The sequence below is a fragment of the Lontra canadensis genome, unplaced genomic scaffold, assembly GCF_010015895.1.
Source record: "Lontra canadensis isolate GAN:19392208 unplaced genomic scaffold, GSC_riverotter_1.0 scaffold143, whole genome shotgun sequence".
Lineage (NCBI taxonomy): Eukaryota > Metazoa > Chordata > Mammalia > Carnivora > Mustelidae > Lontra > Lontra canadensis.
This window is the reverse complement of record NW_022631137.1, coordinates 1600346-1625902: the sequence shown is the minus strand read 5'-3', so window position 1 is coordinate 1625902 and position 25557 is coordinate 1600346. Positions and strand designations below refer to the sequence as shown.

At 41.7% G+C, this 25557-nt stretch overlaps 1 protein-coding gene and 1 long non-coding RNA gene across 13 annotated transcripts in view; one reads left to right on the top strand and one right to left on the bottom strand.

Moving 5' to 3' along the window:
- RBFOX1 (RNA binding fox-1 homolog 1) overlaps positions 1-25557 on the top strand; it is a 2042166-nt gene that overhangs the window by 1175295 nt on the left and 841314 nt on the right. The gene's annotated exons all lie outside the window — the stretch shown is intronic.
- Positions 5592-23903, bottom strand: LOC116858868. The gene is made up of 3 exons (XR_004381029.1): positions 23892-23903; positions 17852-17856; positions 5592-5670 (listed from the first exon to the last, which is right to left on the bottom strand). It is a non-coding gene; the product is annotated as an uncharacterized LOC116858868 (long non-coding RNA).

Sequence of the window (25557 nt, the reverse complement as noted above, 5' to 3'; positions counted from 1 at the left end):
TCATTGCAACTCAATTATTAATGCACAGAACTGTTATGTAATGTAGCAGCCCAATTAACAGGTGTCTCTTGAGGAATAATCAAGGCTTAATTTGGCATGATAATTAGTAACCTCCCCTTCCAGCTTTGGATGAAGGCCCCGGTAGGACAGCCTGATGGCTGGTAATGAGGCAGGATCACTTACTTTGCAGCCATGTTAATTGTATCTTTCTGTGCATGGGGACAAAACAGATTTACTTGTTTCTAGAAGCTGGGATGTGCCACTGGTCTAATAGAGTTGTACTCATTTTCTGGTCCTGCCAACCCTGGCCGTTCTGAAGGGCAATGCTGTTATACTTTTGAGATTTCTTTAATTGGCTGAATATATAACGGCTACTCTGCAGATTTTTTTTTTTTTTTGATAGACTTGGTGGCAGAATTCCAGCCTTACAAGACATATGGCCAGAGTTGATATGTTTTTCGGATAACATGAAATTGTTCGATTTTGTGTATCTGCATAGGCAGCTATCTCCTGCATATGTCCCAGGGCACTCTTTTTGTTACAATTAAATGCTAGACCTGTATAGTGGCAGAAAACAAAAAATATGAACTATTACAAAAGTATGTTATTGTTACTAAAAAATAAAGAAAGACACATAGAACAATGAGAAAACAACTGCATCTAACCATCCTTCTACTGAGATACAACTACTATTAACATTTTGGCATGCTGCCTTTCCAGTTACATGCATACACACACATACACACGCGCGTGCGCACACACACACACACACACACACCCTACCCACATATACTTGTTTATTCAGATGTGATATCTGTTTGCAAAATTGAGATCATGTGTGCATGCTAATTTGTTAATATGTTGTTCGATCTTAGCAACAGGTTTTGAATTAGTTCTATGCCAGGTTTTCCCAAACTGTCCTTCTCTGAAGTTTGGGATCTGCTGATCTGTGCTCTGAGAATTAAGCTGAGACAATATGCATTTTCTTTCTCTCCGTCCTACCCTCCACCCAACCCCGGTACCATGCAACATTCCTGTATGGAAGTTTCATTTTAAATGTTAATAAGCTTTATTTAGGAGAAAAACAGTTTCTTCCCTAATCACAAGATAAGGGCCCTTGCCGTGATTTTCCTTAAACTATACTTGTTAAAATGCTATTGTGCATTTAGATAACTTTTCCTTTTTAAAAAATTTTGTTTTGCTATTGTAAACATCACTGCAGTGAACATCCTTAAAATATACCTTTTTGAGTGTGTCCAGTATTTTCCTAAAATGAATCCATAGTGAGTCAGATGTCAAAAGGCATATATATTTTAAGATTTTGGACTTAGTCTGATGAACTGCTGTCTCCAGAAGGTCATGCGCATTTACAAACCCACCCAGAAGGCACGTGAAACTCTCCCTGCTCTTTGTTTCTGCTCTGAAGTACATTTTTAATTCTGGATTCTGCAACTTTATTGGTGAAGCAGGAGACCAGAAGAGAAAGTTTATTAAATTCTTATTTATGTATTCAATTTGCATCAGCCTTTTCCTTCCCCAAGCTCAAGGGACCACACTGAAAACAGTAAACTTGTAGCTCTTAGCTTGTTGCTCTGAGAGAGAGGGGCCAGGGAGAAGAGGGTGGGAATGGGTGAAGAGTGGCTGGGAGAAGGCAGCTGTGCAGCAAAGTCAAATCTGGGAATAATAATCCTGTGGAGGATGGTCTGAGGTCCTGTCTCAAAACCCTTGCTCCAGAATGAAGCCCTTTTCCCCCCTCCTCTTGATTCCCTCTCGCATGGCAGTAGGAAAGGCCACAGTGAATTTCTCATTTGGTCGCTCCCACAGTCACTTGGCTCAACAGGCCAGTGGGGCAGAAGACCAGCTCTGGCTTCTCTTACTGAGTCCTGCTCTCTCGGGGATGGGTCCCTCCTAAAGGGTCACACTTTTTATCTTGCCCAAAGTCCTCGTATGTGATAGCAGAGATCCTGAGAGCAAAACCACTGTCCTCCCAGCTACCTTAAGGCCATAATCTATTTTCTTTTCTCTCTCTTCTTAGATGGGGTGAGGATTAACTTCTGAGAGGATATGGTTTTCCAGCTAACATTCCGGTGAAAAATATCCCCTTCTCCAACACCACCCAGCAAGGGTCCTTATACTCTTTTTGCCATTTTCCTCCCCCCACTCTGTTAGACAATTCCATACCAATATTTTTTTCATTCAGTGATTTAAGATTCTCTTAATTGCTTTACTGGAGGGAAATAGAACACATTTTAAGCCAACAGCTGAGCGATTTGCTATGACAATTCTGCCACTATGCATTCGCTTAATTTCCAATTAATCAAACATTCAATAAATCATTAGTGTAATTATACCTGCCCTCATCTCCTTGCCCCAGCACATTAGCTCCAAACGGGCAGCCCCCTTGCCCGGCTGTGGGGAAAGTGTTCATTTGTCTGCCCTGGCTGGGTGTGCATCCTTGCTCCCTGGGAGCCTTGAGAAATGACGGGTAAGAAATTGTAATTATTTCAGGCACCACAAGTTCGCTTGGTTTCCCTCTTCTCTGCTTCTCACTCCAATGCTTTCCCAACAACTTAAGCCAACATCATAGCATCCCAGTAGCAGTGGCTGGTTAATTTCAGCAAGTTTTTTTTTTTTAATCATTTTTATTTCCCGACTGTGCCTCTTTTCTAATTACACCATCTCCCCAGGTGAGCGATAATTCCCTCATCACCATATATCTCAAGCACAGATTATTAAAATAATATAGCTTATGTCATATAAATGTAACAGAAAGTATCTTAAAGATGCTTTATTGAAAGCTGGCAAATTGGTTCAACAGATGAATGTTTTAAGGCCTGTTTTTAAAAGGTTGCACAAGTATAAACCCACTGAATTGGTGCTATAGTTTCACACGAGCGGATGCAATTATTTTAAGCATCTAACTGTGCAAAAGACAGATCTGAAAGGGAAAGAGCTAAATTCTCTGAGATTAATTAAAGGGTTTCGTTTTGCTCTTGATTTAAAAATAAATTTCAAGCATGCATCACTTGTTATTCTCCTGAAGAATTTGCATTACAGAGTTTTAAGAAAAATACCGAGAACGTTAAGCTTCATGAGTTCTTCATACAATATAACTGGCAGCTCGTAAAAAGAAAGGTTGACCTATTGTTGCAACAGCATGTTCTCCTATATACTTCTTTATACTTTTCCATTTGCGAAGGATATTAATCTTAAAACTCATTTCCAATGTAAGATTGTGCATTTACATGAATTTCCCATAAGATTGCTCTTGATTCGATACATGCCCATTGATTTAATTTCTTTAACGTCTCAGAGCTGGTGGTGCTGAAGGGTTTATGGTAATTATAGTGTTGTGGGTTTCAGTGGAACTGTTCCCTGGTACCTTAAGTGTGGGTTTGATTCTCTCTAACTCCGCTCAGCCCTGGAGATAGTGCGGCAAATATCTCTGAGGCAGGGAGCTCACAGGCCAGATCAGAATCCTGGCTGGTGCACAGCCCGAAGGCAAGGGGAGACTGGAGAGGGAATGGCCCGGGGCTACTGGCCAGATGGATTGCTGTTCTGAGGGGGCCCTTTAAGGTGAGTCACTTGGCAATTTTGTGAGTTGGCAGACGGTACAGCCACCTGTGCTCAACGTGAAACGAGATACAGGCAACCTACTGGTCTGAAATATGCTGCTCACCCTTTGAGAGATGGCACAGTGTCACAAGAGGTGGTTTTCCTAATGGTAGGGTATGGGGAAGGGCAACCACAGCAACAATACAATGAGTTTTGACTTGGAATGACTAGGGTTCAAAAATCTCACAAACCCCAGTTTTCATCTATAACAGCACTGCCCACTGAAACATGATGCAAGCTGCATATGTCATCTTGGTTTTTCTAATCGCCACATTAAAAGAAATAGAAATATGGGGTACCTGGGCAGCTCAGTTGATTAAGCTTCTGCCTTCGGCTCAGGTCGTGAACCCAGGGTCTTGGGATCGAGCCCTGCATCGGGGTCCCTGCCTGGTGGGAAGCCTGCTTGTCCCTCTCCTTCTGCCTGCCGTTCCCCCTGCCTGTGCCTGGGCTCTCTCTCTTTCTCTGTCAAATTAATAAATAAAATCTTTTAAAAAAATTTAAAAAACAGCAAGAAATAGGTGAAGTTAATTAAATATATTACATCTAATTCATTATATCCAAAGTGTTATCCATTCAGCCTATTGTCAATATAAAAATATATCTTACATTCCATTTTTAATAGTAATTCTTTGAAACCCATTGGGTATTTTGCACCTGTAGCAATTTCCCTTCAGACTTGACACAGTCCAAGTACTCAGCAGCCACCTCATGTGGTGAGGCTACCATATTGAATGGTACAAATCTAGCTCACACGTTATCAGGATATTTCCAGTTGCAAAAGAGGAAAACAGATTCAGATTATCTTCATCAAGAAAAGACCATTTGTTTCTTTTTGTTTGTTTGTTTGTTTGTTTTTTACCATTTGTTTCAAGTATACTAGATCTAGAAACCCAGACGTTGCTTTCAGAATTCCCATGTTTAGACTTTACTTGCTCTTCCATGGTTGGTTAGATGATGAAAAGTGGCCTGTGGAGACCCCAAACCTGTGTGGCTCTTAAGTTTGTGACTTCGGAAGATGAGAGACCATCTTCCCTCACAGATCTAACAAAAACAAATTAGGAAATACCCTTTCCAGAAGAAAGGAGAGGTGATGATGGCCAGATCCATCCAGGCTGTACAGTGGACAGGGGCATTCCCCAAAAGGACCATGAGGGGACAAAACCAAGACATACCCACAGCAAATGAGATGATGTAACCTACTTTAAAGGTTACTGGAGGAACTGCTCAGGCAGAACTCTGGAATCATTGATTCCTCTTTTTCTTAAATATGGTGCTCATAATGCCTCCCCCAGGAAAACTAGTTGACGTCCCAGCATATCCATAAATGTGCTGCTTCCCACTGTGACAGTCACCCTGGCTTAGGTCCCACCATCTCTTGCCTGGATCATTGATGTAGCCCCCTACTTCCACTTCCAGGGTGGTACTCCTCTCCCCCTATGACTTCCTGAGTCTCCCTGAGAATAGAAGCCATTGTCTTTGCCATTTCTCACAAGGTTCCCACACACCAGTCCCTGCCCATGTTCTTACCTTGTCTCTTGTTACTTCTCTCCTCGCTGACCCCAGTCCTGCCATCCTGGCCTCTTTGCTCCAGTCTTGGTTCTCCTTGGAGATTTTGCATTGTGTGTTTCCTCTGCCTGGAGCAACCTCTTCCAGTGACTTCTATGTCTTCAACCTTCCTCCCAACTTAGGTCTTAACTCAAATACTACTCTTTTTTTTTTTAAGATTTTATTTATTTGATAGAGATCACAAGTAGGCAAAGAGGCAGGCGGAGAGAGGGAGAGGGAAGCAGGCTCCCTGCCAAGCAGAGAGCCCATCACAGGACTCGATCCCAGGACCCTGAGGTCATGACCTGAGCTGAAGGCAGCGGCTTAACACACTGAGCCACCCAGGCACCCCTCAAATACTACTGTTTCAGTGAAGCTTGCCATATTGAAAAGTATACTTCCCTACATTTCTCATCCCCCGTCTTTGCTTCTTAGCTGTACCATTTAGCATTACATAACATGTCTTAGTGATTTTGTTCCCTCTCTCTGCCTTTCTTTCTCTCTGCCTCTCTTTCTCTGTCTGTCTGTCTGTCTGTCTCTCTCTCACTCACACACGCTAGATTATAAAGTTCCACAAGGGAAGATAGATCTTAGCCTCAAATGAATTAATGATGTGCTTGGGATAGGGACACACTCAGTGAAGAGTAACCATCACCATTATTTGACACCAGAGGCTGTTTCTACGTACAATGAGGATAAAGAATAAAATGGAACAGTGCTATGAACAATTATGTGCCAACACCCAGTCTATAGAATATTGTAACCTTCTGGGTCTCAAAATAGTTCCCAAGTGGGGGGTACCTGAGTGGCTCAGTTGGTTGGGCATCTGCTTTCGGCTTAGGTCATGATCCTGGAGTCCTGGGATCAAGTCCCGCATCCATCTGGCTGTCTGCTCCACAGGGAGTCTACTTCTTCTTCTCACTCACCCTGTATGTTCTCCCTCTCTCTCTCTCTCTTTTCCCTAAATAGATAACTAAATCATACTTATTTAGTTATAATAAATATATGAATATAATATAAAAAATCTCTCTTTCTCTCAAATAAATAAATAAATAAATAAATAAACAAAATCTTAAAAAAAAATTGAAAGAAATATCCTTCTATCCTTTCGAGATCTCCAAAAAATGTGCCCCCTTCTCTCCAACTCCTCCATCCACTTCCTTAGTCCAGGACACCATTTTGCAGTTGGACTGTGCGATCTCTGCCTCACTACTCTCATATTCTCTCTCTGTCTTGCCTTTCTCCAACCCATATTCTGCTTGGAGCCCAGGATAATCTTTTCTTCTTCACATACAACTCTGACCCTACCACTTCCCTGTTTTTCAATAGTAACTGTCTCCCTGGCTAATGTCCTAGCGTCCCCCGAGGATCTTCATGATCTGGCTACTGCTAATCTCCCTGTTCCTGTCTCTTAGCAAACTCCTTTAAACTCTAATCTCCAGACTGGGAATCTCTCACACTCAGCACTGTTGACAGTTTGTGTTGGGCCCTTATCTTGTGGTGGGTCCATCCTGTCTACCTTAGGGTGTTTAGCAACAGCCCTGGCCATTAGCACCCTTTCCCAATTGCGTCAACCAACACTCTCCCCAGACATCGTCAAATGTCCCTTAGTGTCCAGGTGTTGGACACTCACATATTAAAAATCAGGCCAGCATATAAAGGTGAGGGGAGATGCTGGGGCATATCCCCCATGTCTGATACACATGGTCATTCCAAGATTTTGAGTCTACAAAACTCTGAGATGGGCAGTGCCATTTTCAAAACAGTGTGGCTTATTAGCACGGCTGTTTTGTTTCTTGGAATAACAAACGCTTCATCCTCCAGAGGTTGCATTTAGGATTCTGTTGGCTATTAGGTCTCTAGGTCTCTAGAAGGTAACTGGAAATGGGGACGCTAAGAGAGGAAATAGATTGGAACTGAAGAACCTAGGTGTGGAGACATGTTTGTGGAGGTGGTAGTTACGCCTTAAAGAGAAAGGTAGGAAGTATGGGGAGGAGGGATAACTGGAGAAGACTGTAATTGGGATTAGCTTTGCCACTTCTGACGTTTCTGTGCAGCAGTGGGAACTGGTGAGTGCAGTGTTGACTGCCACTTGGGACTAAGCCATAGCGTTTCCAAGTAAAGACTTTAACACACACTCCTCGGAATGAATTTAAGGGGCTAAACCTTATCACTCACACACACAGAACAGGGAACCTTCCCCTGAGGCAATGCAGGAGAAAGTTTTAAACTTTTTAAAAACCCTGTTCTATTGAATTATCTTCAAAAGTGCTTTAGAGTGCGGGACCACCGTGAGGAGGGACAGATGGGGTTAGTGATTTTGAATGCTCCAGCTTTATCTTGGTGCATTATAAATATGTGATGCTACTTAATGCAGCAAGCCATCAGGTTAATAAACAAATGATTGCCAAGTTTGTAATTGGCAAGGAAGGAGGTTATAATCTATAAGGAGCTTTGTGTCCCAACCAATTTATTCTCTAACAGAACTCCATTGCCTCAGTTGCCGTAAACTCCTGAGAAGCCTTAAAGAGCTAAAAAAACAGATTGTCTGGGCCTGGTTTCTCTAGCGACTTTTCCTTTTTGGCTTCATCTCCCACCCAGATAACACACTTGGAAAAATGCAGCTGCTCACCTGGCCTAGTGATGCCTGTTTTGTTGTTTGCGAGTGACTTTATCTTGAGAATTGCAAAGAAGTGAGTGGCATGGCAGAATCCATTTTAAACCCTTGCAGGCTACACAAAATCAGGAAATAAAATGGTGTGTTTTCACGAGAACGTTAACTAATACTGTCCAGATTTCTTAGCAGAGTAGGAAGGCCCAGAGTAGGAAGGATCCAGTTTCTGCCTATGACTGCAGTCATAGGCTGCCCCCTTTTTCCTTGGTTCCTTGGTTAATGCAGAACCTCCAGGCACAAGTGACCAGATCTGCGGTGCCCACTCCAGGAGATACTGTAATAAACCTCAAGGCCTATATGAACGGAGCCACTACTGTGCATGAGCTCACTTTGATGACTGTGCACAGTGGGCCTGGTGCAGAGAAGAGATTTTAGAGTTACTTTGGCATGTGGTAAATCCCACAGAGGAAAGAAGGACCTTGGACCGATTTCTTCAGTTACAAAATGAGGATTATAATAATACCTTCCTCATACTGTTACTGTTACAAATGACAGAAGAGTAGTTTTTTTTTTTCCATTTTGTTTTGCTTTATTTTGCTTTGCTGCAGTTCTCATAGTATGTGGCCAACTATATTTTCATGTGTCTGTTGCTATATCAGAATTCTGTTTGTATGCTTGTTGCCTGTCTGGCCAGCACTACTCTTCCATCTTCTAGGAACAGAGCCCATCTCAGAATTGTTTGGGGAGCAGCAGCTTACAGTTCCTATTATTCAGAAAGAACTATCACCTCTCTCGAGCTCTGGATATCTGCCCATGACCCAGGCTTGTCCATTCAGCCTTTCCCATTCTTCTGGACATGGGGACTGGCTTACCAATGGGCATGTAACCAGGAAAGAGATTCTTTTTCCTCGAGTCACTAAATGAATGGGATATAAGCTTGGGATATCTGATGGCCATGTTGTAGTACATGGCTGTTGTAGACTGAATATATCCCCCCACCAAGGGAAAATTTGTATGTTGAAACCCTAACCTCCTATATAAGGGTGGGGCCACGGAGGTGATTCAGTTGTGATGGTGGAGTCCTCACAGATGGGACTGATGCCTTTATGAGAAGAAACTGGAGAGCTTGCATGCATGTACGTGCTCTCTCTCTGCTCTCGACCATGTAAGGATACAATGAGGAGTTGGCCACATGCAGACCAGGAGGTGGCCTCCTGCCTGACATGAACTCCGTTGGTGCCCTGGTCTTGAACTTCCTGGCCTTCAGAACTGTTAGAAATAACTGTTTATTCTTTAAGCCACCCATTCTTCAGTATTCTGTTATAGCAGCCTGAATGGACAATGAATGGGAAAATCCGGTCTGAACATAAAACAAAATGTTAAAAATATATTTATTTCTGAAATAATTTGAATGTCAGCCCTTGTATCTAAATGGAGCCCAAAGCCCTGAAGTTTTCATTTTTGTGATAAATCACGCCCACCCCAGCTTTTGTGTATAAAGTAGTTCAAATAATAGTACTGAATTGTGCACCCTACAATAGAATCTGTTCTACTAGAGCATGAGAAATTTGAGAGCAGGTTGGTGTATCTTTGTAACACATTTTGGCATTCATTATGTCAAGTTCAAAAATACCAAATTTAGAAGTTCAGAGGCTGAGATTTAACAACCGAAAATCATGCATAGTCAACCAGATGAATTAAGATAGTCCGTGAGCCTGAGACACCTAAGTCATTTTTTACCTAGAATTATAGCAATTTTTATATGTCACATTCCGGATCGACTCTCCCTGTCAGCTCAGCAAGTGTCTTTGGAGCTGACAAGTGATAAACCAGTTGAGAGCCCCGGTCATGTGGTTTGGTTATTGATGGTGCTGCTGGACCAGGGATGTATCATTAGCATGTGTTTGGAGGCTATGAGTCTGTCCATGTACCCAAAGGAAAGATGAGTTCTTCAGATATTCCTTTGATTTACTCAGAGAGAGAATGGCTTCTGCCCAGAGGGGTCCTGGAGGTGAAGGCATGAGGTCTTTGTCCTTTTCAAAGCCAGTAACTAATTCTCACCCAGCTTGTGGGGGTATTTCTGCAGAGAGCCTAAATACTGAGTTTTCTTGCCAAGAGATCTTGGTCCTTTCCTTCCATTGTCTTGTTACTACAAAGTCACCATACAAAATTTAACAGTAGCTAATATTTATGTATTGGTCCTTTCCATGTGTCGGGTACCCCAGTGCTGTTCCAGGCTCTGGGGAATGGAGTGCTGAATGGCACTGGCCTATCCTTGTTCTTGTGAAGTGTGTGTTTTAGTGGAAGGGAGGGATGATAAAGAAGCTGATATGTGAACAAGATAATAACAGGTTTTGATAAATGATGTAAAGGAATCTGTAGGGTGATGTGATAAACAGTCATTGGTGGCGGTGATAGTTCCTGACGGTAGGAGAAGCTCATCTTTTAGAATGGATGGCTTCGAGGTGAAGCCCTCTCTGAGGAAGTCAACATTTGAATGGAGACCTACAGGTAGAGGAGGAGCCAGCCAAGGATAATTTAAGAAAGGGTGTTGTTCCAGGCAGGGAGAAGAGCAAGGGTAAAATCCCTGAGGCTGGAAAGAGCTTGGCATGGAAAGGACCAGATGTAAAATCAGTATTGCTGGTATATCGCGGGTGAGAAGGAGAGATACGTGGGATGTGGGATGGGTTAGGAACAGGTAGTAGTCAGGACATACTGGGACCCATATAAAGGTTAGGAAGCTTGGGTTCCACTCATGAGTGTGCTGCCTTATTTCCTCTTCATATGGGCTGATGACGTAGGCACTCCTGAAGGTTGTTTTTGAAGCCCACACCAGTAATGGGTAGCAAAACCATGGTTCACCAGTTCTATTTCCAGGGTCCATCCAGTTCACCCTGAATGGATGCCATCATGACCTTAGTTGGTTTCTGTACCACAGATGGATCCAATAAGTGATGGAGAAATGCCTATTAATGTCTATTTAACATAAGTATCACGGTGGTAATGAAGGTAGATGTCTTAGCTCAGTGTCAGGCAGAGTCAGTGCATGATAAATAATGTGAGGCTTCCTCTGCTGGCTGCCCAGTCTCCTTTTCATGTTAGTTATCGATATAGATAAGCTGAGGTAAAATAAACATAACACAAGATTTGCCATCTTAACCATTTTAGACCATACAGTTAAATAGCGGTAAATATATTCACATTGTTGTATAACCAATCTCCAGAACCTTTTCGTTTTGCAAAATTGAAAATTTATACTCATTTTTTTTAAAGATTCCATTTATTTATGTATTTGTCAGAGAGAGAGCATAAGCAGGCAGAGGCAGAGAGAGAAGCAGGCTCCCCTCTGAACAAGGAGCCCAATGTGGGACCCAATCCCAGGACCCTGGGATCGTGACCTGTGCCAAAGGCAGTGGCTTAACCAACTGAGCCACCCAGGCATCCTGAAAATTTATACTCATTTAAAAATAACTCCCAATTCCCTCGCCCCAGCCCCTGGCAGCCACCATTCCATTTTGTCTCCATGAGTATGACTCCTCTAGTTCACCTTCTATGAATGGAATCGGTCTTTTAACTAGCTTATTTTGCTTAGTATAATATCCTCAAAGTTCATTCAGGATGTAACACGGGTCATCTTTTCCTTTCGTTTAAAGCTGAATGATGTTCCATTGTATGTATATACCCCACTTTACTAACTCGTGGATGTTCAGATTACTTCCACTTCTTGTCAATTGTGAATAACGCTACTCTGAGCATGGGTATACAAATTTCTTTTCAAGACCTTGCTTTCCATTTTTGTGGGTATATAACCCAAGACTGGAGATGCTGGATGATATGCTAAGTCTATTTTTAGTGTTTTAGGGAACGGCCACATTGCTTTTCCACTGGAGCTGGACCATTTAACATCCCTACCAATAGCACACAAAATTTCTAATTTCTTCATATCCTTGTCCATACTTGTTTTCTGAGGCTGTTTTTGTTTGTCTGTTAGTTTTCATTTTTATTTTTATAATAGCCCTGCTAGTGGGTGTGAGGTGCTGGTCTCATGTTGTCTGGGCTGCCTCCTTGGGAAGTACGTCATTTGTACAGTAGCTGGAAACACCATTCCCATCCATCTACAGCTTCCAAATGAAAGGGACTTATGGGCCACTGATGGACTCTTTACCATACAGATAAACTTGGCATGTTGCTCAGGAAAATAGTCTCATGTGTTCAGTATGATGCTTATTTGGTGTTTATGAGAATTCACAGATTTCTTCAGAATAATTGAGAGGGCCTTGAGTTTCTGTCTTGTGCCCTTGAACGTATCCATACCAAACCCATTTAAACATGGCTAACATGCTGTTTCTCTCTTAGTTGTGTGGCCCATAATTAAATGATTTGTAGGAGCAATCTGAATTAAGGGCCCCGTTCATCAATAGTACATGAATTATGTAGGCACATCTTCATTTTTACATTATTTATATCAGCGGCCAGATGGGTACGTTGGCTGTAATATTCATCAGTAAGAAATCCAAATGGCACACTGACATCTGTGCCTGGTCTGACCACCCGTGGGCTACAGTGCATACTTGTGGTTGGGGACTAGGGGACCTTATGCTTCTAGAAAATTCAGGAGTGCCGCAAGTTCTGGGGCCTGACACTTGATTAGTCACCCCTAAGTACGTCCCATCAGAGTGAAGTAGAAAGGATCTGAGAGATGCCAGAGCTTTGGGGAGGGAAAGACAATATCCTCTGAGTGGTGATGTTGATACCAGTATTCTCACAATCCATCTGTCTTGGTTTTTAATGCTAATGTAAAACTTATAATAATAGCAGTAGCTAATGTTTAGGAAAATAAAAATACAGTATCGTACAGTGGATGCTATGATACAGATGTCTGTATCCCCCCACAATTCATGTATTGAAACCTAACCCTCAGTGAGGTGGTGTTGGGAGGTGGGGCCTCTGGGAGCTGACTAGATCACGAAGGAGGAGTCCTCATGAATTAGATTAACGCCCTTATTTAAAGACCCCTGTGAGTCTGACTGTAGCCATATGAGGTACAAAGACACTGGATCTGCTGATGCCTTGATCTTGGACTTCCCAGTCCCCAGGACTATGATGAATAAATGTTTGTTGTTTGTAAGCCACCCAACTTATGGCTTTTTGGGGGGGTACTTTTTTTTTTTCTATAGCAGCCGAAACAAACTAAGGCAGCAGATGGATAAAAATGTGGGCCTAGGGACTTAAATCCCAGCTCCCCTACTAAGTACTGTGTGACTTTGGGCAAGCAGTTTCCTCATATTCTGAACCTGGACCATGATGTAACGTAGGCGCCTACTGAACACAGTGGTTGTGAGGAGAACTTGAAAAGGTATGGTCATAAAGTGGAGTACCACGCAGCTGTGGACAAAAAGAAGATAAAGATCTAGAGGAACTGCTGTGGAGTGATCTCAAAGATATATTATGGATGAAAATACAAACGGGAAAATGTTATATACAGCTGGCTCCTATTTGAGTAGGAAAATACAGTTCTAGATTTTTATTTGCAGATACTTAACATTTCCAGAAGGTTCTAAACACAAAACTAATTGGATTCCTCTAGGAAAGTACATGTTCATTGGGGGATGTCTTGATTAGTATTTTGTATTGTGGTCTCTATTTTTATTTCATTATGTGATATATTAATATTTATAAGGAAAAGTTTTCAGTTTCAAAACAAAGAGTGAAATATACAAATATGCTTCTGTCCCAAATGAAGCTATTCTTTTGCAGTTGAGGAGACATCCTTTTAGTACCTGGTTGAGTCTCACCTTGACCCTAATCTTTCTGACCATATCCTTAAGGTCTTAGCTTTATGGACCTGAGTGTCCTGCACTAGGTTCTCACCCGTGTTTCCAAGCCTCATTCCATGGCCAAGATCACTCCCTGGCCAAGCAGAGAACATGCACCCAGTTACAACCCAAGGAGACAGTGGAGAGCCAGAAAGATCCCACACTGGCCCTTGGCTGAAGGCATGTGAGACGTTCACTGAATAGTCTGGGAGAAGTGGTCTTTGCTTCACACTCAACATGTAGGAGCTTAGCTTAGTCACCAGTGCTGAAACTCCACCTCCAGCGTATATTTCTCTCCCTTTCTTATGTAAACGAACCCCAAATGGAGAAAATTCTATCATTTTAAGCTATTTTATGGGGCTATGTATTCTCTTCAAGCATTGGGTTGCACACACAGTTTGTCATTTTCCAGCAGTGCTCATTTGATTTATCAGAGATGATGCTTGGTAATTCAGTTTGATATTGTTCCCTGTATCCAGTGATAAACACTTGAGAGAAACCAGGAAATCTATTTTTTATATTAAATAATAACACTGGCCCTTTCATTATCCTTGCAGAATTGCAAATCAACCTTGCTCTCTCAGCTAAGAGAGAGGAACTAAGATTTGTTCAGTGTTGACTCCTACATAATTATGTTATTCAGTGTTAAATATAATAGAACTTTGTTTTACAGAACCAGGAGGGGGCAGTAAATTTCCTTTTTTTACTGTTATTAAAAAATGAATTCCCATGCTTTATGTGTAGCAAGATCTCACCCAGAACAGTTCTCTAGAACTTGACCAGGTTTTCCCCCACCGAGGGAAATTTTGGGGGCTTCATGATAGTCCTGCTTTCTGTAGTTTCTGTTTTCTTCCATTAGATCTTAATTCATGACCTTTCCAATTACTTCCTGTAAATGGACAAAACCAAATTCTGCACTTGCAAAAAAAGACCCCCCCCCCTTTGTAAATGAGGTGGAATTATGACTTGTCTTAGGGCTGGTCTTGCTGTTCCTGTTCATAAGTAGGTGAAGATGGACTGGCAGCAGACAAACTGACATCAAATTATAATGGTTTGGGGTGCCTGGGTGGCTCAGTGGGTTAAGCCTCTGCCTTCAGCTCAGGTCATGATCCCAGGGTCCTGGGATCGAGCCCCGCATCGGGCTCTCTGCTCAGCAGGGAGCCTGCTTCCTCCTCTCTCTCTCTGCCTGCTTCTCTGCCTACTTGTGATCTCTGTCTGTCAAATAAATAAAATCTTTAAAAAAATAAAATGAAATAAAACAAACAGCCACTTCCCTTGTCATATTCTACTGCCTCAGCAAATGCTGTGATTTCGAACACGTGTGCGTGCCCAGAGACCAAGGTGAGTGACGCATCTGTGGATTGGAACCTTGAACATGCAGGCCTGCTTTCCTTTTCTTTTTCTGTGGTTGCTTCCTCCTTCAACTTACATATTTGAATACTGTTAACTTATGTAATTGCTATGTTCCCTACCCGGGTACCTAATATATCTGGCTAGTTTTAAGGAACACCACGTTTTCTGTGGGATGATTTGGGGGTGGTTTGGGAATTATTATTGGCTGTGCTATAAATGTCTGGGAAGAGAAATAGAGGACACTCCCAGGACATAGTTAACACCTCCTAATGGCACAGCCTGTGCGCCACCCGGGGAAATAACGGCATACAGTAAAAATTCATCATCACTTTTAAGTATTTGGATATATGGATATATATTTTATTTTTTTATTTGATTATTTATTATAAAAACATATACATATAAATACATATACACATATGTACATGAGGGCAGGCACACACACACACACACACACACACGTGCAGATTTGTGAGGGCAAATCACAAACCATAAGTCACAATTCCACAGAAGAAAGGGGTCAGACTCTTTTTTTTCCTCCAGTTCCGACAACCCCAAAGTGCAGATTGGACATTTCTGGGCATTTCTAAAGGATATTTTCTTAAGGATCCAAGTTCTCATTAGTCTTCATTTTACAGTTGTTGCTTTTTTTCATTTTTCCCTTGCTTCCACCTACACCAGATGAAGCACAAGGCAAAAATTAGATTATACACAAATTGTACACTGATTTATTAGCCTGAGCCAGGACTTTAATGAGGGGAAAGGAAACAGTATAAATAGCTCCTGGGGGATCTGTTTGAGTAGAATTCCACAACAATGCCGAGTTTCAGTATGAATTTGGGTTGGGGTGTTCTCTGTCCTCCAAGGGGGTGATGAGGAGTATGTCCACGTAGACACCCCCCGCAGGCACACTTACCAAATAGGCTGACATGCAGGGGGACCTGCATGAAGTACCTTGTTCATTTCAGTAGCATCCATCCCATTTTTGTGCTCACAGGCATTCAGTCATCAGTGTTCCATTGTATTTTACTTTGTTTCCCTGTTCTTCCTGCTAGGGTACAGCAGAGGCCATTCTCGTAGTGTAGTATATACCCGATTCCATTCTGCAATCCTACAGTCTATTTTGGAATCTCAGCTGCACCACTTAGGCACTTAGAGATGGGGGAGAAAGGAAATTCTTTTAGATTCCTCTGGCTTCCTTATCTGTAAAATGGGGACATCTGCAATATGTCTGCCTACATCAGTTTCTTTTGAGACTTATATGAGTTAATGAGGTCAGGCTCTTATCATAGGACCAGCCATATAGTAAATACACAACAAATGTCTAACATTGTGTTGTTTATTATTATTATTGTTTTACTATTTTTCTCATTCCCTTTCATTATGTGTTTGGCAAATTTCTTCAAGATGTACCAGTTCCTACAGTTGCTGTATCATCTGAAGGGACGCTTCTGCAAGACGGCTTTGGTGTAGTGTACATGCCTTTAAGCAATATTCAGCTTGGGGAAATACAAGGTTGCAGTTTACTCATCAAATAACTAAAAACATAACTTGAGCAAATTTCTCTCTTGTGTAAACAGCTAAAATCCAATGTCTTGTTCTTTCTCTGTCCTTATAGAGGAAGCAAGATTCCTTGAGCCCAACTGTATTTTGAATGTTTCATAACCTTGAGAATTGTTCATCTCTATGAAGTAATCCCTTTTATTACATAATATAAAGGGAAGATAAAGTTGTTAATTCTCAGTGCATCTGAAGTGGTGACATGCAGCAAACAGCTCATTATCCCCCACACAAAGCACAATTACTCAATATAGGGAAATGCTGCTCTCAGACACTGCCTTATATTTGAGCTTCCCCATGCTGGCTAATGTCGGATATTGATTCTTAATAATTTGAACAGCAATAAAATTGGGTTTTCATGACAGTCAATCAGACGCATTTTATATTTAATGCTCAATGGAAGAAACACAGTGTCTCCTTACCTTCTGAATTTCAAAGCCATTAAAGTAATTGTAGGTCATTAAGCTAAATTTCTCTGCATAATCGGGATAGTTAATCTAATTCATGTACCATTCAAAATAGAGAAGGACTGACAAAATTTTAGTTAATGTGACATCTGTGTGTATATATATGTAGATATATCATAGATGTATACACACATATCACATGTGTAAATACACATCATATTTGTATATATACATCATGTATGGATATCGTATATACACATCATGTGTGTATATACATATGTACATATATATAACATTAACTGAATTTATATATACATATGTATACATGTATACATATGTATATATAAATTTTATATATACACGTGTGTGTATATACACACATAGGTATGTACGCAAGTACACACACACATACACACAAATACTCTGAGTCAAAGGAGGGCCACTTTATCAGCACCCATTGCATTTAACACAATCAACAAATCATATGGGGCTGAGTTTAAATAATTTATTTGATCCTGTTTTTTAGGTAACCGCAAGGCCCTCATATATGAGTAGCTTCTGTTGAAATGGAAATACTATAGTAAGGGGCTTAGTTTATATGATCATTCTGATCTCTTCTTTCTTAGCAATCATTGCACAATAGAATTGCCTAAAATATTATATATATATAACGTATATATATAAAATATATATATAAAATATATACACACACACATATGTATGTATGTATATATGACATGTAACTGTTTCCCCAATATATATCAATATATATGTTAGGCGTCACCAAGCCCCAGAGGTTCTGATTTAATTAGTCAAAGATTAGGGTCTTAGCATCAGGGTTTTTGAAAATGCCCCATTTGATTTTATTGTACAGTGTGGTGTGACACCCATAGTGAATCTAATTTACTCACTCATTTCTTCAGAAATTGTTTCTCAAGCACCTGCCCTGTTCTGCAATTCTACAGGCATCCTGATGGCTAATGAGATGCGCAAGGTAGTCTCCATGAGCCTTTAAAGGAATCCAACAGAAAATTTTAAAATGCAAATCTGGACCCATAGAAACCAAGACAGTGTCTCTCTATAGCTGCCTGTACGGGCTAATAATTCTGCCTCCAGGAGTACAATCAAAACCTAGAGTAGAAAATGTTTCCGACGGATTCCTGGCTGTCTGTAGAACTTGTTTCCTTCTGCTCTAAGTTAATATCTGTAGAACTTTGTATTTGTTTGTCAGAAGGTAATTTAGATATGAGAACTCAAGTCTACCTACTTGCAAGTTAGATTGTAAAGTCGTCTTCTGTGTTAACTTAGGTCAAACCAGATTTGTTTCTGGTTCTGTGGAAGAGCTGATACTTCTAATGGTTAAGTGCTGAAGTACTCATAAGACAAATGAGGTTTGGGAGAAACCTGTTGAGAACAGAGAATGACTCCTGATGAGGTCCTCCTAAAACTTGTACAGAGTGCCTCACTTTAAGAAGAGAGAATGGCTCATCAAAACTTGAGGTCTTAGTGTGTTGACAAGTGCTTTGACTTCTTCAACATTTTCCTCCAGGAAATAATTTGGAGGGTTTAGAAATAACCATGGGGATAATCTTGATGCTCTTTAGAAATGCCTGGGCTGTATGTTAAAAACACATTTCTCGGGGCGCCTGGGTGGCTCAGTGGGTTAAGCCGCTGCCTTCGGCTCGGGTCATGATCTCAGGGTCCTGGGATCGAGCCCCGCATCGGGCTCTCTGCTCAGCAGGGAGCCTGCTTCCTCCTCTCTCTCTGCCTGCCTCTCTGCCTGCTTGTGATCTCTCTCTGTCAAGTGAATAAATAAATTCTTTAAAAAAACAAAAACAAAAAAAAAAACAAACACATTTCTCCACCTCTGCCATCCCTGCTTGCTTTGATTTAAGTATTTGCTTCCCTGAAAGAAGCCAAAATAATTATAACTCTTTTCCTATCTGGAGAGGAGGAGGGGGCATGGGAACAAAGCCTGAAAAAATGTAAAGGCTTTATATGGGGAGATGGTAGAATTGTTCACCAGTGCACTTAACTCTCAAGGACAGGGAGATTCATCTCATCATATGGGTGACAAGAATTCATTTGATTTTACTTGTGTCAATTTTAGAACATGAAGTATATCATACAGTAAGCAGTAAATATGTGGGATTCATATATATAGCTCCGAAAAGGGGCTTAGATTCAGGGATGATAGTGATGTCATTGGTTAATAAGGAGAATGGTCATTTTGTGGCACATCTTCACTAATCATTAAGTGAGGATGTTTACATGAAATGCCACTCTCCTGTAGCCCCAGACCATTTTCAGGGTCATCATGAGAGATAATAAGACCAAAATGGCTTTTCAGTGGATTGCAGATTCATGCCATTTATTAGGAGTTTCTGGCACCTGGCTAAGGAGCAGAACCATAAATAGACTTTCTTCAAGATGCTTAGACCCCAGCCTATCTTCCTGAATCAGAATTCCCAGGTACAGGGTCTGGGTATTTCTATCTTTATAGGCTCCACGTGAACCCCATTATGATCCACAAACCCGTATTTAAGAACCACTGGCTTTAGTTGAAATCTTTTATTTTCTAGATTGGGGGGGGGGGGTTATATCTTGCAACCCAAATCAGAAACCAGATTCTGGATTCCTATTACAGGAATATCCTTTGTCTTTCAAAAACTGATTATATCCTTCCTTTGGAAAGCCTGAATTAGAGAATGGTATGGTGAGGCTGCTGAGGAATTTAGAGTTGCTAAGGGAGGTAAGTTTACAGGGAAGAAAGAAGTCCCAGGCTCTAGAGGAAAAATGCCTAACTCTCATGTGAAATGATGGGATAGACGAGGAAATAGAGTCCAGTCTAACTAAGGAGATCTGGAAATATTGTGATAAGTGTGGACAGATACTGATCATTATGGACTGTTGATGTCCAGTGCATGCCTACACTTTAGGAGCAGAATATCAGTGACCCCAAATCTCATCTGTTGCAGAATGCTGCTCCCCTGTCTACCCATCCTCTGGGCTTGTCCTTTCTCTGACCTTCTGTAGACTTCGAGTTTCCAGGGTGTCTCTCTGACTGAGGGCTCTTATCAGAATTGTGGGAAGTTGCTTGGTTTGTGAACAGAGGAGACCAGAACTGTGGGGGATTTAATACCCCAGGGAACAGTCTTTAGCTAATGACTCTTATGAGTTAGTGTGTAAATACCCCTGCTCCCTGGCCTCCTGTGCGGGATGACGTTGAGCCACATGTTTTGCTGGTTTCCTCACAGGATCAACCCATTGTTGTTGCTGGCATCCTGGTGGACCCTTTAGTAAAGGGTGTCTTTTCTTTTCTGTACACTTTCCTTCTTCCCCTACTGGGTTCCCTGTGCTCCCAAATAAACAACTTGCTCTCAAATCCCTGGCTCATTGTTTCTGGGGGAATCCAAGGGAACTGAGTATCTTGTGTGTCCCTGTGTTTTCTTTCACAATCCGTAAAAACCTGACATAAAGGAGTAATGTAGGAGGTTAGCCCAGCCTACTAACACTAATTTGAATCAAAAGGGACATATTTGGGGGCACCTGGGTGGCTCAGTCATTAGGCATCTGCCTTCAGCTTGGGTCATGGTCCCGGGGTCCTGGGTTCGAGCCCCATGTCGGGCTCCTTCCTTGGCGGGGAGCCTTCTTCTCCCTCTCCCCCTCCTCCTGCCTTTGTTCCCTCTCTCACTGTGTCTCTCTCTGTCAAATAAATAAATAAAATCTTTTAAAAAAATGGGGGACATTTTTAAAGGATCCAAGAGAATTTCAGGGAACCCAGTTGTGAGCAGTCAAGCTAGGAAACTAGAAATCTACCCCTTTGTTCTCCTTTTTTCCCCTTCTCCTTCACCTTCTCTTCACTTCAACTTCTGCATGGCCTCCGCTACTCTTCCCTGTGCACATCCAAACCTCATCTCTCTGACTGACTCACTTTCCCTGCTTCCTCCTAGTTTCCGCTTCTCTACAGCCATAGCTGGTGCATACCTGGGTAAGAGTGGTACCAAACTGGTCAAGAATCCACAATGCAGTGACACCCGTGGCATTCAGTGTCTCTGAACCCTGGGCCCCAGGTCAAATTCTCAGGGGAGAGAGAAAGCCTCTGATGGAGTCAGCGCGCCTTCCTAAGAATGTGCTGCCCCAAGGCTTCTGACCTCCTTGGGCCAGTCAGTGGCACTGCACCCGCACTGGGGTCCGTGGTCAAGGAGAGTGGGGTCACCTGGCTCATTGAATGGCTCTTCCAGGGAAATGGCGTGGGATGTTAAGCTAGATGAGATTTGGTGTGACAGGCCGTTGCTCTTCATCCTGAAGAGGCAAATTTCCACCATCATCTGGCAAATTATCCACATTCACTGGTGTGGTGTGCAAGGCAGTAGAAGGGCAGCAGCATTGTAGGGAAGAACAAGGTGAATGCTTAGCATTTATATGGAATGTTGACATCCTCCGTTGCCTAAAGCACATAAGCCTGATTTATGCTGTGGGAGAACAAGTACATTCTATCATTGCAGCCGTATGTGCGTGCTGAATGCCTGTATTTTTAAAGAGTAAATAATTCGTGGTTTCTCTCTCTCTCTCTCTCTCTTTTTTTTAACCTTAGGCAGCCATTACTTAAACTTTCCAAAACAAGTTCATATCTTAAGGTCTGTCGATCTATGTGTTGTTCTATGTTACGATCAATGATGAAAATACCAATTTGCGTATAAAGTCGAGGCTAATTTTACACATTTTAAATGGGATCACAAATTATTGGCACTTTTAAAATTTTAAAAATGGTTAATCTTTTTTTTATTTTTTTAAATTTTTTAAAGATTTTTATTTATTTATTTGACAGACAGAGATCACAAGTAGGCAGAGAGGCAGGCAGAGAGAGAGAGGAGGAAGCAGGCTCCCTGCTGAGCAGAGAGCCCGATGCGGGGCTCGATCCCAGGACCCTGGGATCATGACCTGAGCCGAAGGCAGAGGCTTTAACCCACTGAGCCATCCAGGCGCCCCTCTTTTTTTTTTTTTTAAAGTTAACTTATTAAGAGATGCCAACATGGGGCACCTGGGTGGTTCAGTGGGTTAAAGAGATGCCAACGTGTAGGTCTCCCTTTGACATACAGGACACCAAAAAAAAAAAAAAGAAAAAAAAGAAATTCATAAATATCAGTAACCCTGAAATACGTGCAAATATAAAAATGAGAATAATGAACAACCAACACGGTACCTCTTCTATGTTATTAGAAAGTGGGCTTTTAACTGTGCATTTGTTCACAGGTGCCAGAGCCAGGCGAACTTTGTTTTTGAAATGTGGCATTCAGTGTAATGGGAAAAGACCTATGCCTTAAGCATGTGTAGAGTCCTCCCACATGAGGGAGGCACTTCCTGCTTCATACAGCCCACGTATCAGAGCAGAGAGCGCGTCTGTCAGTGGCAGCCACTGAGTGTTATAACCTCCCGAAAACTAAATAAAGAAGGTTTCATTGTGGGCTTTCTTAGGGCAACAGAAGAATTTGCTAAGTCAGGCTACTCAAATATTTTTGTAATGAACCATTTAATAATTAATATGTAGGACATATAAATGGTGGTTATAGCCTATAGCAGTTAAAATCCCGAGTTCTTTTAGGAAGAGAAAATACTCCGTATGATACTGTACTGATGGACACGTGTCATTAAACATTTGTCCGAACCCATAGGATATGTAACCCTAACATGAAACCCTAAGTGAAAACTGTGGACGTTGGGTGATGATGGGTCAGTGTAGGCCCATCAGCTGTAATAAATGTACCAGTCTGGTGTGGGGTGTCCATAGTGGGGGAGGCATATATGGGGGCAGGGGATAAATGGGAAATTTCTGTACATTCTTCTTAATTTTGCTGTGAACCTAAAACTGCCCCCCAAAAAAGTCTTAAAATAACCCCTCAATAAACAATCAATTAATTAATCAAAACAAACAAACAAACAAACAAACAAACAAACCCAAGTTCTAGAATCTGACAGAGATAACCCCATCGCTGAGACTTGCTGGTAGACAGAAACGTAGAGTCTCATTTCAGAGCTGATGTTTGGCCAGGAGTCAGGACTAGTGTCTGTTCTGACCGGTGTGGTGCCATGCGATGTGGATAATGGTTATCAAATAGTCTGGATAGCATCTTTGCCCAAAGGCTTGCTATAAAGCTCAAGTCTGTCTGAGAGTTTGTGGGGTTCAGGGCTCAGTCCTAAGCACCTAAGCATCTTACCTTCCTTCTTCTAGTGCATGTTTACATTTCTTCTTGCCATAGTTGGAGCACTTCCACACAGTCTGCCTGAATGTGAGGTCCCAGTCTTACTATTATATTGCATGGACTTCTACCAGAATTACACAGAGTTTAACAGCTGTATTTCAACTCTTTCTGTGCTTCGGATCCTGGCCCACATCCATGCAGGTTGACCATTGTGTGAAGTCTGACCCCTCCGCTCAACTCTCATTGAATGTCTATAAATGCCCTTTGTTGAGCACAGAGTGTGTAAGGGTTTGTATAGATGTATTTGCTTTGTTCAAGAGGATGAAAAGAATATCCTCTGGGCTGAGTTTTGAATTCACAAAATTGCTAATCATTGATCATAACAGCTTGAATTTACTGAACATTTGGATGATGTAGCCAGTTCCCTTACGTTGGATTATCTCATTTAATTCTCATGGTAAACCTGAGGTGAAGGTATTCATACCCAAACATTACAGATGAGGACTTGGGTATGGGACGTTAAGTAGTTTATTCAAATTGCCCCAAAGAATAAATGCACTAACTGGGAGTTTAATCCAAGTCAATCTGGAGATTGTGCTCTTTTCTGCTATTCTAAATAAAGAAGTAAACCTGCCTGGGATGATGTCTCTATTACTCAGATATTTTTTCTGGTATAGCTCCTCTTCTCTCCATTACAGATACCTTCCTTGCAAGGAAGAGTCTACTGGTGGCACCTCAATACTGTTTTTCATCTTTCTCTTCCTTTTCTTCCTCCCACTTTCTTCCTTTGCTCCTATCTTCCTGTGCTCCAATCTAAGTTCCACTTAAAAACATGGAAAACATTTCTTACAAACTATGGACACATAAAATGGAAGAAAAGAAGAGTAATTTTTCAGTAGTTTTGATGGCTTGTGAGTTATTAAGAAGTGTTTTAAGAATAAAATTGGTGATTTATTGCTAGATGCAATTAATGAACATGGTCTCTAACGGGACAGGAGGCATATGGTTCATAGTGAAAAGAATGTGGGCGTGGGAGTTAAATAAACCTGAGCTCCACAATGAACTCAGCCATTCACTAACCGGGTAGACTGGGGAAGTTGGTTAAACTCTTGCACCTACTGTTCAAGGCTTTTTTTTTTTTTTTTTTTTAAGTATTGGAAAGTTATAGATAGGTCATTCTTAATGCAGTACCCATTAGAAAGTGAGTCTTCAGAAATAGTCATTATTTAACAGCCATTTATTCAGAGCCCTCTGTGTGGCAGCTCCTGTTCATCATTTAACTATTTCTTACCCCTCTGGGGTTGCATTTGCCCCAGAAGCTCAAGCCTGGGTATGAGAAGACCTTAAAGGAGTCCACTGTAAAAGGCCCTGAGTGGAATGAGAGGGAGGAGAAGGAGCCAAGGGTGGTGGTCCTCTCCCATTGTGGAAAACAGAAATATGAAGAAGTGAATTCTGGGACTGGACCATTAGTTCCACAGTTCAGACGCCCCCCTCCCTTGACTACTTGGAATAAGCAGATGGTTGGAGAATAAGGGGTGTGGCTTCAGTTGTTGGAATAACTATGTTTTTCCCCCCCCTGGTTTGGCTGTTCAGATGGATTAACTTGTTCATTGAAAGGGATTGGGGGAAGCATCAACGTGGTTATCTAAATATTTTCCAACCTATATATGGTTTTCTTTTGTTGCTTTAAATAATTTTAGCCATGAAATGGGGGCATAAGCAAATACAACTCACTCCCATTTGTCAACATAGAAAATCAATGTAGAAGGAGAGGTTGTTATTTTTTTTTTTTATTTATTTGACAGAGATCACAAGCAGGCAGAGAAGCAGGTAGAGAGGGGGGGGGAAGCAGGCTCCCCGCTGAGCAGAGAGCCTGATGCGGGGCTCGATCCCAGGACCCTGAGATCATGACCTGAGCCGAAGGCAGAGGCTTTAACCCACTGAGCCACCCAGGTGCCCCGAGAGGTTGTTATTTGTATCATGTCTCTGTTATACTCTCCCCTCCTCAGACCATGTATGAAGATCATTTAATCATATGCTATGAATTCCAGGTGTGGATACATCAGAAAGAGGAAAGGGGCTGGACGAGTGGCTTACTTGGAGTCTGAAGTAATGGATTCTATGGCTAGGTGTAGATTTAGCAGGGAGTGCCATGATCAGTTAGTGATCTTTGCCATGGGTGAGGCATTGACGAGTTAACAGCCCGCATACCCTGTATCTGCCATGTATCCCTCACCTGCAGACTCTCTGGAAAAGGAGAGCCTCATTTAGCAGTGTTCAATGAGTGTCTATATGCATCAGACATTATGGTAAGCACTGAAGGACCAATAGTATATAAAACAGACATGATCTTCTCTTCGTGGGGCTTACAATAGAGGAAATGAGAGGCAATGCTATATACAGTATTGGCAAGAATTAAGGAAATCTGGCTAGAACAAGCAATG